We start from the raw sequence: 10,332 nt of genomic DNA, 5'->3' as shown, positions 1-10,332 counted from the left end.
AGAGTAGCTGGGACTACAGGTGCACACCACCATACCCAGCTAATTTTTGTATTTTAGTAGAGATGGGGTTATACCATGTTGGCCAAGCTGGTCTCAAACTCCTGACCTCAGATAATCTGCCCACCTCGGCCTCCTAAAGTGCTGGATTACAGGTGTGAACCACCGAGGAATCAACTTATTTCCTGATGAAGCCATTGTTAGTTTTGAGTCTCTGTCATAGCAGCTGAAGCAAGATCTAGCTAATTTTTGTTTTGAGCCACCTTTGCCTGTGAATGACAAAAATTCTGCCTCAGTCAACTTGCTTTCTCTCAGTTGTGTCTAAATTTGAGGGTCTTCATGGGACCCGGGCACTTCAGGGTCCTGACAGTGTCCATCTCCACAGGCTGATCCTGCTGTCATCCATGCTGGCTGCCGGTCCACATCCATGTCCTCCCGAAGCCCAGGCACCTCCACACTTTTCCTCTCTGGGTTTGCTGCCTTCGTGGGCTCTGCTGGGGAGGAGGGCATGGCCACTTTCTGCTCTTGGCTCCCACACACGTATCTAGGGGTTGCACTGTCTGTAGGGCTCTGACCTGGAGCCAGTTGCTGGGCCTTCCCTGGAACCCATTTAAGTCAACACTCATACCATATCCTCAGCCACACTTCCCTCAGTCAGCCTGGGATCACTCTCTAGTGTCCTGAACACCTACACTCCTACTCTTGTCCTCTCCCCTTCCCTGGGGGTTTTGGCTTTTGGGTTTCCCTGTCTTTTAGCCTGACACATCTTTCTCTTAAGACAATGAGCACAGAATATTGAGAGTGCTTGAATTCTAAGGTGAGGACAGGTGATAAGTTTAAAAATGTGGGAAAACAACTGGCAAATACCTCAAAAAGTATTATTCTAGCCCAAGAGGAAATATTTAATTCCTTATTGACTCTGCTAATATTCTGTATACTCTACTTAATTCTTCTCCTTCCCTTCTTTCTTTCTCCTTTTTTTTTTTTTTTTTTTTTTTGAGATGGAGTTTCATTCATGTTGCCCAGGCAGGAATGCAATGGTGTGATCTTGGATCACTACAACCTCTGCCTCCCGGGTTCAAGCGATTCTCCTGCCTCAGCCTCCCGAGTGGCTGGGATTACAGGTGAAGGCCACCATGCCTGGCTAAGTTTTGTATTTTTAGTAGAGACGCAGTTTCACCATGTTGGCCAGGCTGCTCTCAAACTCCTGACCTCAGGTGATCTGCCTGCCAAAGTGCTGGGATTATAGGCGTGAGCTACTAAGCCCAGCCTTCGTTCCTTTCTTCTATCCTTTCCTTCTTTTATTTATTTATTTTTTTGGCTCGTTCAGGATGACTTTTTAATCCTAAGTGTAGTCAGCGCTGGAGTTTATTTTCATACTGCTTTGTGCTATTTCACTTCCAATAGGAAGATGACCCTCAGCTTCAGGCATGCCAGGGGATTAAGTGCCTGTACTTACGTGCCAGCTTTATGAGGGACCAGCATTTCTTTCAGAAATGCTTCAGTTCAGCGGACTCTGGAGGCCTCCTTGCAGTTTCGCAGGATCAGGTGGGCAGGTGGAGGAGGAGGAGGAGGAGCTCTGTGGCCACCTTTAAGGGAATTTCGATTGCTCAATTGAAAGACAGAGCTAGCGCCAGGTGTGGTGGTTCAAGCCTGTAATCCCAGCACTTTGGGAGGCCAAGGCAGGCGAATCACCTGAGGTCAGGAGTTTGAGACCAGCCTGACCAACATGGTGAAACCCCGTCTCTACTAAAAATACAAAAATTAGCCGGGTGTGGTGGTGGGCACCTGTAATCCCAGCTACTCAGGAGGCTGAGGCAGGAGAATCCCTTGAACCTGGGAACAGGGGTTACAGTGAGCCGAGATAGCACCACTGCACTCCACTGTGGGTGACAGAGCAAGACCCCGTCTCAGAAAACCAAAAAAAAAAAGAAAAAAAAAAAGAAAAGAAAAGAAAAAAAGAAGAGGAAAGGAGCTAGCGGTTGGCTGATGCCACTCTGGATGATGGCTTGTCTGAGAGTGCAGAGCGAGGCTGACAGCAGGGTGTGCTCCACCTGGGAAGCAGGTCTGAGGGGCTCCCATGGCTGGGCAGGTCACTGAGGGTTTCCTCCCCTCACACTCAGGGGCAGTCATAGGCCAGTCACTGCTGGGAGCACATTAGGCAAGAAGGGACACCTGTGAAAGGCCAGTGTTTGAATAAGGACCATCTGGAATAAGCAGTCATCATCAGAGAAATGATAAAATACTTCGCCTGGGATTCAGAAAAGTTTCGGCAACGGATCTAAGTACTAAGGACCTCACTTTATTGACAGACATCATTTTTATTAGAGACCAGCGTTTATTTTTATGGTTTAGTTAATGGACTCCTAGAAATAAAAATTGCATATAGACAGCAACATTTACTACTCATGTAACACTAGAAAAATCTCTAACAGCCTTCCCTTCTTCTTTCTCCCCCTTCCCTCTCTTCCACCTTCCTTCTCCCTCCTTCTCTCGTTTCCTTTATTCCTCCCTGACCCCTTCCTTCCCCCCACATTTATTTGTTGGGCATCTACTCTGTGCTAGACATAGTAGGCTCGGTATTGCAAAGCGAAATAAAAGAGACCCCCCTGCCCTCACAGTCTAGTTCACAGTCTGGTGCCATTAAAGTTTTGCGTGCAGGTGATTACCAGGTAGTGCACGAAGTGTCTGGATGGAGATCCATGCAAAAATGCTTTGAAGTTCAAAGGCAGGTCCCCTCACCCAGGTGGCGGACAGGGAGCAGTCAGTAAAGGTTGGATTTGGGAGTGGGTTGGCTGGATGATGCCAGAGTAAGTTTTTTGTTTGTTTGTTTGTTCATTTTTGTTTGTTTGTTTTTTTGTTTGTTTGTTTTGAAATGGAGTCTCCCTTTTATCCCCCAGGCTGGAGTGCAATGGTGCGATCTCGGCTCACTGCAACCTCTGCCTCCCGGGTTCAAGCAATTCTCCTGCCTCAGTCACCTGAGTAGCTGGGATTACATGCGCCCGCCACCACACCTGGCTAATTTTTGTATTTTCAGTAGAGATGGGGTTTCACCGTGTTGGCCAGGTTGTTCTCAAACTCCTGACATCAGGCAATCTGCCTACCTCGGCCTCCCAAAATGCTGGGATTACAGGCCTGAGCCACCGTGCCCGGTCTTTAATGCTTTTAAAGGCACCTTTTTTCCTGCTTCTTGAACAAGGGGTCCCATAATTTCACTTTGCACTGGACCTTGCAAATTACATAGCCAACCCTGGGGGTGAGGTGGGGGGTGGGATATCCTGTGCATTGGAGGATGTTTACTGACCTTAACCTCTTGACCATTAGATGCCAGCGGCAACCTGTGTCCGTGATGGGACGATGAAAACTGTCTCCAGACATTGCCAAATGTCTCCTGAGGGGCAAAATTACCCCACATTGAGAACCACTGCTTTAGAAGAAAATCCAACCTCTCTGATACATAGGACCCTTAGTGACGTGGCCCTTGCCTCTCTTAACCCACTCACTTCTCGCCATGGAGGGCTCCCATTATGCTGAGCCTACTTGGGGATTCTTGAACAAGCCACACTTGAATGACTGCATGCCTTGGTGTACCCTCTTCCCACTCCCTAGACCACCTTTCTCCAATTTCACTCAGTCGATTCCTTATCAGCTTTCAAAACTCACTCTGGGTCGGGTGTGGTGGCTCATGGCTGTAATCCCAGCACTTTGGGAGGCCAAGTTGAGCAGATCACCCTGAGGTCAGGAATTCGACACCAGCATGGCCAACAGGGCAAGACCCCATCTTTACTAAAAAATACAAAAATTAGCTGGGCTAATTGCTTGAACCCGGGAGGCAGAGGTTGCAGTGAGGCAAGATTGCCCCATTGCACTCCAGCCTGGGCGACAGAGTGAGACTCCGTCTCAAAACAAAACAAAAACAACAACAAAAAGTATTAAAATATAAGGCCAATATGGTGGCTCACATCCACGTTCCCAGTGCTTTGGGAGGCAGGAGGATCTCTTGATGACAGCCTGGGTGACATAGCAAAACCCCGTCTCTGCAAAAAATTTAAAAATTAGCCAGCACGGTAATTTGTATGTGCCTATCGTCCCAGCAACTCAGGAAGCTGAGGCAGGGGGATCATTCAAGGCTGCAGTGAGCTGTGATCACACCACTGAACTTCAGTCTGAGCGATGGAGCAAGACCTTGGCTCTAAAATTAAAAAAAAAGTTTTAAAACCTAAAGATTTTTTCCCCTTTTTTCCATCGTCTCTTTTTATTTGTCACGGTGTATTTTATTTACTATTTAATGTCATTCTAAGTAAATAGAAATTTTAAAATTTAAAGTATGAGCATGAATTTTACCTTTTCACCACTCAATGCCAGTTTTAAATTGCAAACATAAGAATATTTAATTCATCTGCAGAATCACCAAAATTATGCTATTTGTATGTCATAGTTCGTACATACATATGTATTTTGTTCTTACGAGAACAGTAGAAATGGTGCACAACACTCAGCCACCTGTTTTTATTTCACTTCTTCATATTGGCACATTCCACCAATACTCTCTACCTTCTGCCTAGTAATGAGGGAGGAAAGGCTGAAAGGAAAAGGAACGGAGTTTTCCTTTCCTTCTATGTAGGGTTACCTGATAAAATATAGGATTCCTAGTTTAATTTGGATTTTAGGTAAACAACAAATAAAAATGTATTTTAAGTATGTGCCATTATATATTTTGGGACATATTTATACTAAAAAATTATTTGCTCTTTATCTGAGATTCAAATTTAACAGGTATCTTATAATTTTATTTGCTAAATTAAACCCTACTTCTGTAACATCATTTTCAGCATAAGTAGTTGGCAAGTTCAGGGAAGTAACATTAGTAAGAGAGTATGTTAGAGTTTCTTGGTCATTTGCATTTCTTAGTAGCCATTGCCTGCTTTCTGCATTCGAAGCAGGTCGGAAAGCACCTTGGGGCTATCAGGGACGCTGTTTACTCAACTGCCGACTCAACACACTTATTTTGTACTTGCTTTTTCACGGAACTTCCAGGCATCATGGGTCCACCCAAATTCTGTGCTGTGGGGCACTGGGAACATTATATTGCAAATGGGGCATCAATGGCCATGGGCGTGCATACTGCATGTATCTACTCTGCTCAGGGGCACACTGGATTGTCCCATTGAATTTAACTTACAAAACACAAGTTTATTTATTTATTTTTGAGGCAGAGTCTTGTTCTGTGGCCCAGACTGTGCAGTGGCATGATGTTGGCTCTCTGTAACCTTCACCTCCCGGGTTCAAATGATTTTCCTGCCTCAGCCTCCCAAGTAGCTGGGACTACAGGCGTGCACCACCACACTCAGCTAATTTTTGTATTTTTAGTAGAGACCAGGTTTTGCCTTGTTGGCCAGGCTGGTCGCAAACTCCTGACCTCAGGTGACCCTCCCCACTCGGCCTCCCAGAGGGCTGAGATTACAGGCGTGAGTCATTGTGCCTGGCCACAAAACACAGGTTTAAAGTTAAGCTTATTAAGAACGTCAGGCGGAGCTTGCAGTGAGCTGAGATCCGGCCACTGCACTCCAGCCTGGGCGACAGAGCCAGACTCAGTCTCAAAAAAAAAAAAAAAAAAAGAACGTCAAGATGGTGAAGCAGAGCAGGAAACCAGGTAGAGGGCCCTTCTGAGCTCCTCGCCCTATGGGATTGTGTGAGTTGCATGCCCACGAATCCAGCCCTGTATGTGGCCCAATACTGCTGAGGTTGGGAAACCCTGTTCTAAAGGAAATAGAGAGCCATAGAAGGATTTTAAAAAGTTAGAGAAGACTGAGTTTGGGGACGGGTGGCAAGAACAGATTATGCTTTAGAAGAATCTTTCGGACAGACAGTGTAGCATTTGGATCCAAGTAGGGGAAGAGTGGACTTGCATCTTTCTTGCAGGGGAGAGGTTTAATATATTTTATTTATGTTTTATTTTTTTGAGATAGAGTCTCGCTCTGTGCCCCAGGCTGGAGTGCAGTGGTGCGATCTCAGTTTACTGCAACCTCTGCCACCCGGGTTCAAGTGGTTCTCCTGCTTCAGCCTCCTGAGTAGCTGGGATTACAGGCGCCCACCACCACGCCTGGCTAATTTTTGTATTTTAGTAGAGACAGGGCTTCATCATGTTGGTCAGACTGGTCTCGAACTTCTGACCTCAAGTGATCCACCTGCCTCTGCCTCCCAAAGTGCTGGGATACAGGAGTGAGCCACTGTGCCCGGCCATTAATATAGTTTAAAAAGTGTGAATTGAAACAATTGTGTGCAGTCAAATGCCCTTAAAACCCCTTAGGAAGGTGCTGGGTGGTGAAAGTCACACCTGCTTGCCATGTGCTGCACCCAACCAGGTTTCCTCCAGCTTCGGTGCAGATGATGTGTGAAGTTGGGAGCTTATGTTTAGCATCTGTGTTGCATGAAAAACATTTAAACACTGGAATTGCACTCAAGGTGGGGAGATGCTCATGCCACCAGCAGCCCACAGGTACTGAGACTGACTGGGAGGAGAGCAGACACTGGTCTCTGTATCCTGCTCACTCTAGAGTGGCCAGTCACTGGCTCACCGTACATACTGGTGGGTGGAATTAGCAGTGCCATTTAAATTGCTGCTCCAGCATCCATGATCTCCTTGCCCCATTTTGTAGCAGCCATATTGTGTGGGGAACTGACCCCAACCCTAGCCCTAGGCATGGGTCCTGACTAGGACTAGTCTAAGCCAACCAGATTAATTCTATCTCCTAGCCACAGTGAGATTGGCTGAAATAACTCAGGCCTAAGTCAACAGACGATGGTGGTCCCATGGTCACAGCAAAGTGACTTGAAGTCAGGACTTCTGTTCCATGATTTGGACCTGCTTGCTTTTTCCTTCTTGGTGTAAACAAGGAGTCCCAGATGCCACCAGAAGCCACATTGTCATGATGAGGAAAGCCATGTCGGCAAAAAAGCCAACACATGAAGGAAGATAGAGCTGAGAGTGTAAGAATTAAAGAAAGAGGAGAGAAACATGAAGGGCAGCTTGACAGTCAACAGGTTTATTTCAGAAAACAAACCTGGGAGGGACTTCTGAGTTGGGTTAGGAGCTGCACCCTCTTACAGACTAAGAGTTTTTAAGGATTCGTGGTTGGAGAGTTTATTAGAGGCTTGGACTGCTTCTGTGTCTCTTTGTTGTGCTTATCTGGGAGGCAGAATTGTATGTCTGTTCCCATACATCTTGAGGTAGCTGCAGGCATATGCCCTGAGTCTGCTTTTAGCTTCCCTATCTTAGTGCACTTGAAGGGAAAGGAATGTGCTTATTAAGGCCCACTGTTTTACTGGGGCCCGTTGTATGAGGGTGAAGTTTGGTAGTTAACCAAGAGACTTTCTTCCCACCTCCCAAGGAGCCACTATCTGCTCTTTCTGGCTCCTTGTAGTTAAAAGAGAAGTAATTTCCAGCCGGGTGCGGTGGCTCACGCCTATAATTCCAGCACTTTGGGTGGCTGAGGGGGGCGGATCACGAGGTCAAGGAGATCAAGACCATTCTGGCCAACATGGTGAAACCCTGTCTCTACTAAAAATACAAAAATTAGCTGGGCATTGTGGTGTGCGCCTGTAGTCCCAGCTACTTGGGAGGCTGAGGCAAGAGAATCGTTTGAACCTGGGATGTGGAGGTTGCAGTGAGCTGAAATCCAGCCACTACTGCACTCCAGCCTGGTGACAGAGCGAGACTTCATCTCAAAAAAAAAAAAAAAAAAAAAAGAGAGAGAGAGAGAGAGAAGTAATTTCCTTGAAATGGATGAGGCTAGAAAGGGAGCTGGAATTTAAAGTGGTGGTGTTTGTCCAAGATAATGGTACTCCTGCTCTGTCAGAGAGAACTGCCAATAAATGAAGCCAAATCATTGACTGAATTACACCTGAAGCCTCCTCCCATGAAGCTCTTAACTTTTGGGTTACAATCCTCTTTATGGCTTACTCTGGTTTGAAGTAAATGGAAGTTGAGTTTTGTGATGTTCTCAAGCACAGGCATCCTGCCTTTCAAGCAGGACCCCACTGCACACACAAGATGAAAGGTGTGCCATCTTGTTACGGAACAGAGAGAATGAACTCTTAGAGAAGGGGGAAAGGGTTTTGCTAGGCGTTCTCAGTTGACTCATACCCATAACAGCTCCCTTTGTGGGTGTATTGCCACTGTTGTATCCATCTTGTGGGAGGTTTTATGACTTACCCACTGCCACAGTGAAGTTGAATAAAGATGACTGTACCACCCTGTGCAGATGACTTCCAGAGGTCTGATGGTCCTTGGGTTCCACAGCAAAGTAATATTGATGAGGCTTAGGATGCATGAGTGAGAAGGCTGTGCATAATGAGCCAGTGCACACTCAATGTCTAGTGTGAACTGGAGTAGTCAGAACTTCTCTATCCTCCCCAGCCAACACTCCTCCTCTCTCCTGGTTTCTGCTTTGCTCTTAGCCAGTTCCCATGTGGTAGGCAGAATTCTAAATTGGCTCCCCAAGATTTTCCACCTTAATCCCTGGGCCTGTGACTTTAATGAGATTATCCGTCCATGATTATGTTGTGTTACTACTCGCAAAAGAGATTTCGAAGATGTAATTAAGGCTAATAATCATTTGGCTTAGAGTTAATCAAAAGGGAGATTATCCAAGTGGGCCTAAGTGGGCCTAACTTAATCACATCCTTTTTGAAAGCAGGGTTTTCTCTGGCTGGTGGAAGATGAGGAGGTCAGAGAGATTCAAAGCATGAGAAGGATTTGCTATGTCCTTGCTGGCTTTGAAAATGGACCACAGTCAAGGACCAGAGAGAAGCGACAGTTGCTGACGGTGACCCTTCACCAACAGCCAGCAAGGAAATGGACCTAAGCCCATAGCTGCATGGAACTTAATTCTGCCAGCAACCCACAAAGAACTTGGAAATGTGTTCCTTCCCACAGCACCCCAGATAAGAGCCCAGCCAAGCTGACATCCTGATTTCAGCCCCTGAGTAGAGAACCCAGTAGAGTTTGCCTGAGCTTCTGACCCACAGAACTGTGAGATAATAAAAGGGTGTTGTTTTAAACCATTACATTTCTGGTAATTCATCACAAAGCAACAGAAAACTAATACACTCCATTAAGGTGTCAGCTAGTAATTCCTCAAGTGCTTTTAATTAGGAGCTCTGGAGGTAGACAAACTTAAACATGCAAATGTATGAATCTCTATTTTAGGCACCTGGTTGAAGAGGAAGATATTTCGGGTTAAGAGGTATGTCTGGCATCTTATTTTCATTTATTTATTTATTTAGAGATGGAGTCTTGCTCTGTCGCCCAGGCTAGAGTGCAGTGGTGTGATCTCAGCTCACCGCAACCTCTGCCTCCTGGATTCAAGCGATTCTCCTGCCTCAGCTTCTTGAGTAGCTGGGATTACAGGCATGCACCACCACACCTGGCTAATTTTTGTATTTTTGGTAGAGACGGGTTTCACCATGTTGGTCAGGCTGGTCTGGAACTCCTGACCTCATCATCCATCCGCCCGCCTTGGCCTCCCAAAGTGCTGGGATTACAGGAATGAGCCACCATGCTTGGCCTATTTTCTTTTTTAAAAGCTGAGACCAATGGTGTGGGAGCAATCACATACCTCCTATGCATATATAAAAACCAGTAAGATCCTTAAAAATAGGTTTGGTTTCCAATCATTGTTAAGGTTTTCAGGCCGGGTGCAGTGGTTCACGCCTGTAATCCCAGCACTTTGGGAGGCCGAGGTGGGTGGATCTTTAGGTCATGAGTTTGAGACCAGCCTGGCCAGCATGGTGAAACTCCATCTCTACTAAAAATACAAAAATTAGCCGGACATGGTGGCACGCACCTGTTGTCCCAGCTACTCGGGAGGCTGAGGCAGGAGAATCGCTTGAACCCGGGAGGCAGAGATTGCAGTGAGCCAAGATTGCACCACTGAACTCTAGCCTAGGCAACAAGAGTGAGACTCCATCTCAAAAAAATTTTTTTAAATAAAAATTATAAATTGTGAAAGGCACAATTATAGCTTTGTGAACAGGCACGTAGTAACCCTGATAGGCAAAGGGGCTGTCTTAGTCTGTTTTATATTGCTATAACAAAATACCACTGACTGGGTAATTTATAAACAGTATAAATTTTTTTGGTTCACTGTTCTGGAGGCTGAGAAGTTCAAGATCGAGGGGCCACATCTGGTGACAGCCTTCTTGCTGCCTTATACCATGGTGGATAGAAAGAAGGGCAAGGGAGGGCAGGAGAGAAAGCATGAGGGTCAGACTCCTTTTTATAACGTCATCTTTTTATTTTTTTGGGGGATGGACTCTTGCTCTGTCACTCAG

The sequence above is a fragment of the Theropithecus gelada genome, chromosome 13, assembly GCF_003255815.1.
Source record: "Theropithecus gelada isolate Dixy chromosome 13, Tgel_1.0, whole genome shotgun sequence".
Lineage (NCBI taxonomy): Eukaryota > Metazoa > Chordata > Mammalia > Primates > Cercopithecidae > Theropithecus > Theropithecus gelada.
Note: the sequence above shows the minus strand (reverse complement) of the source record.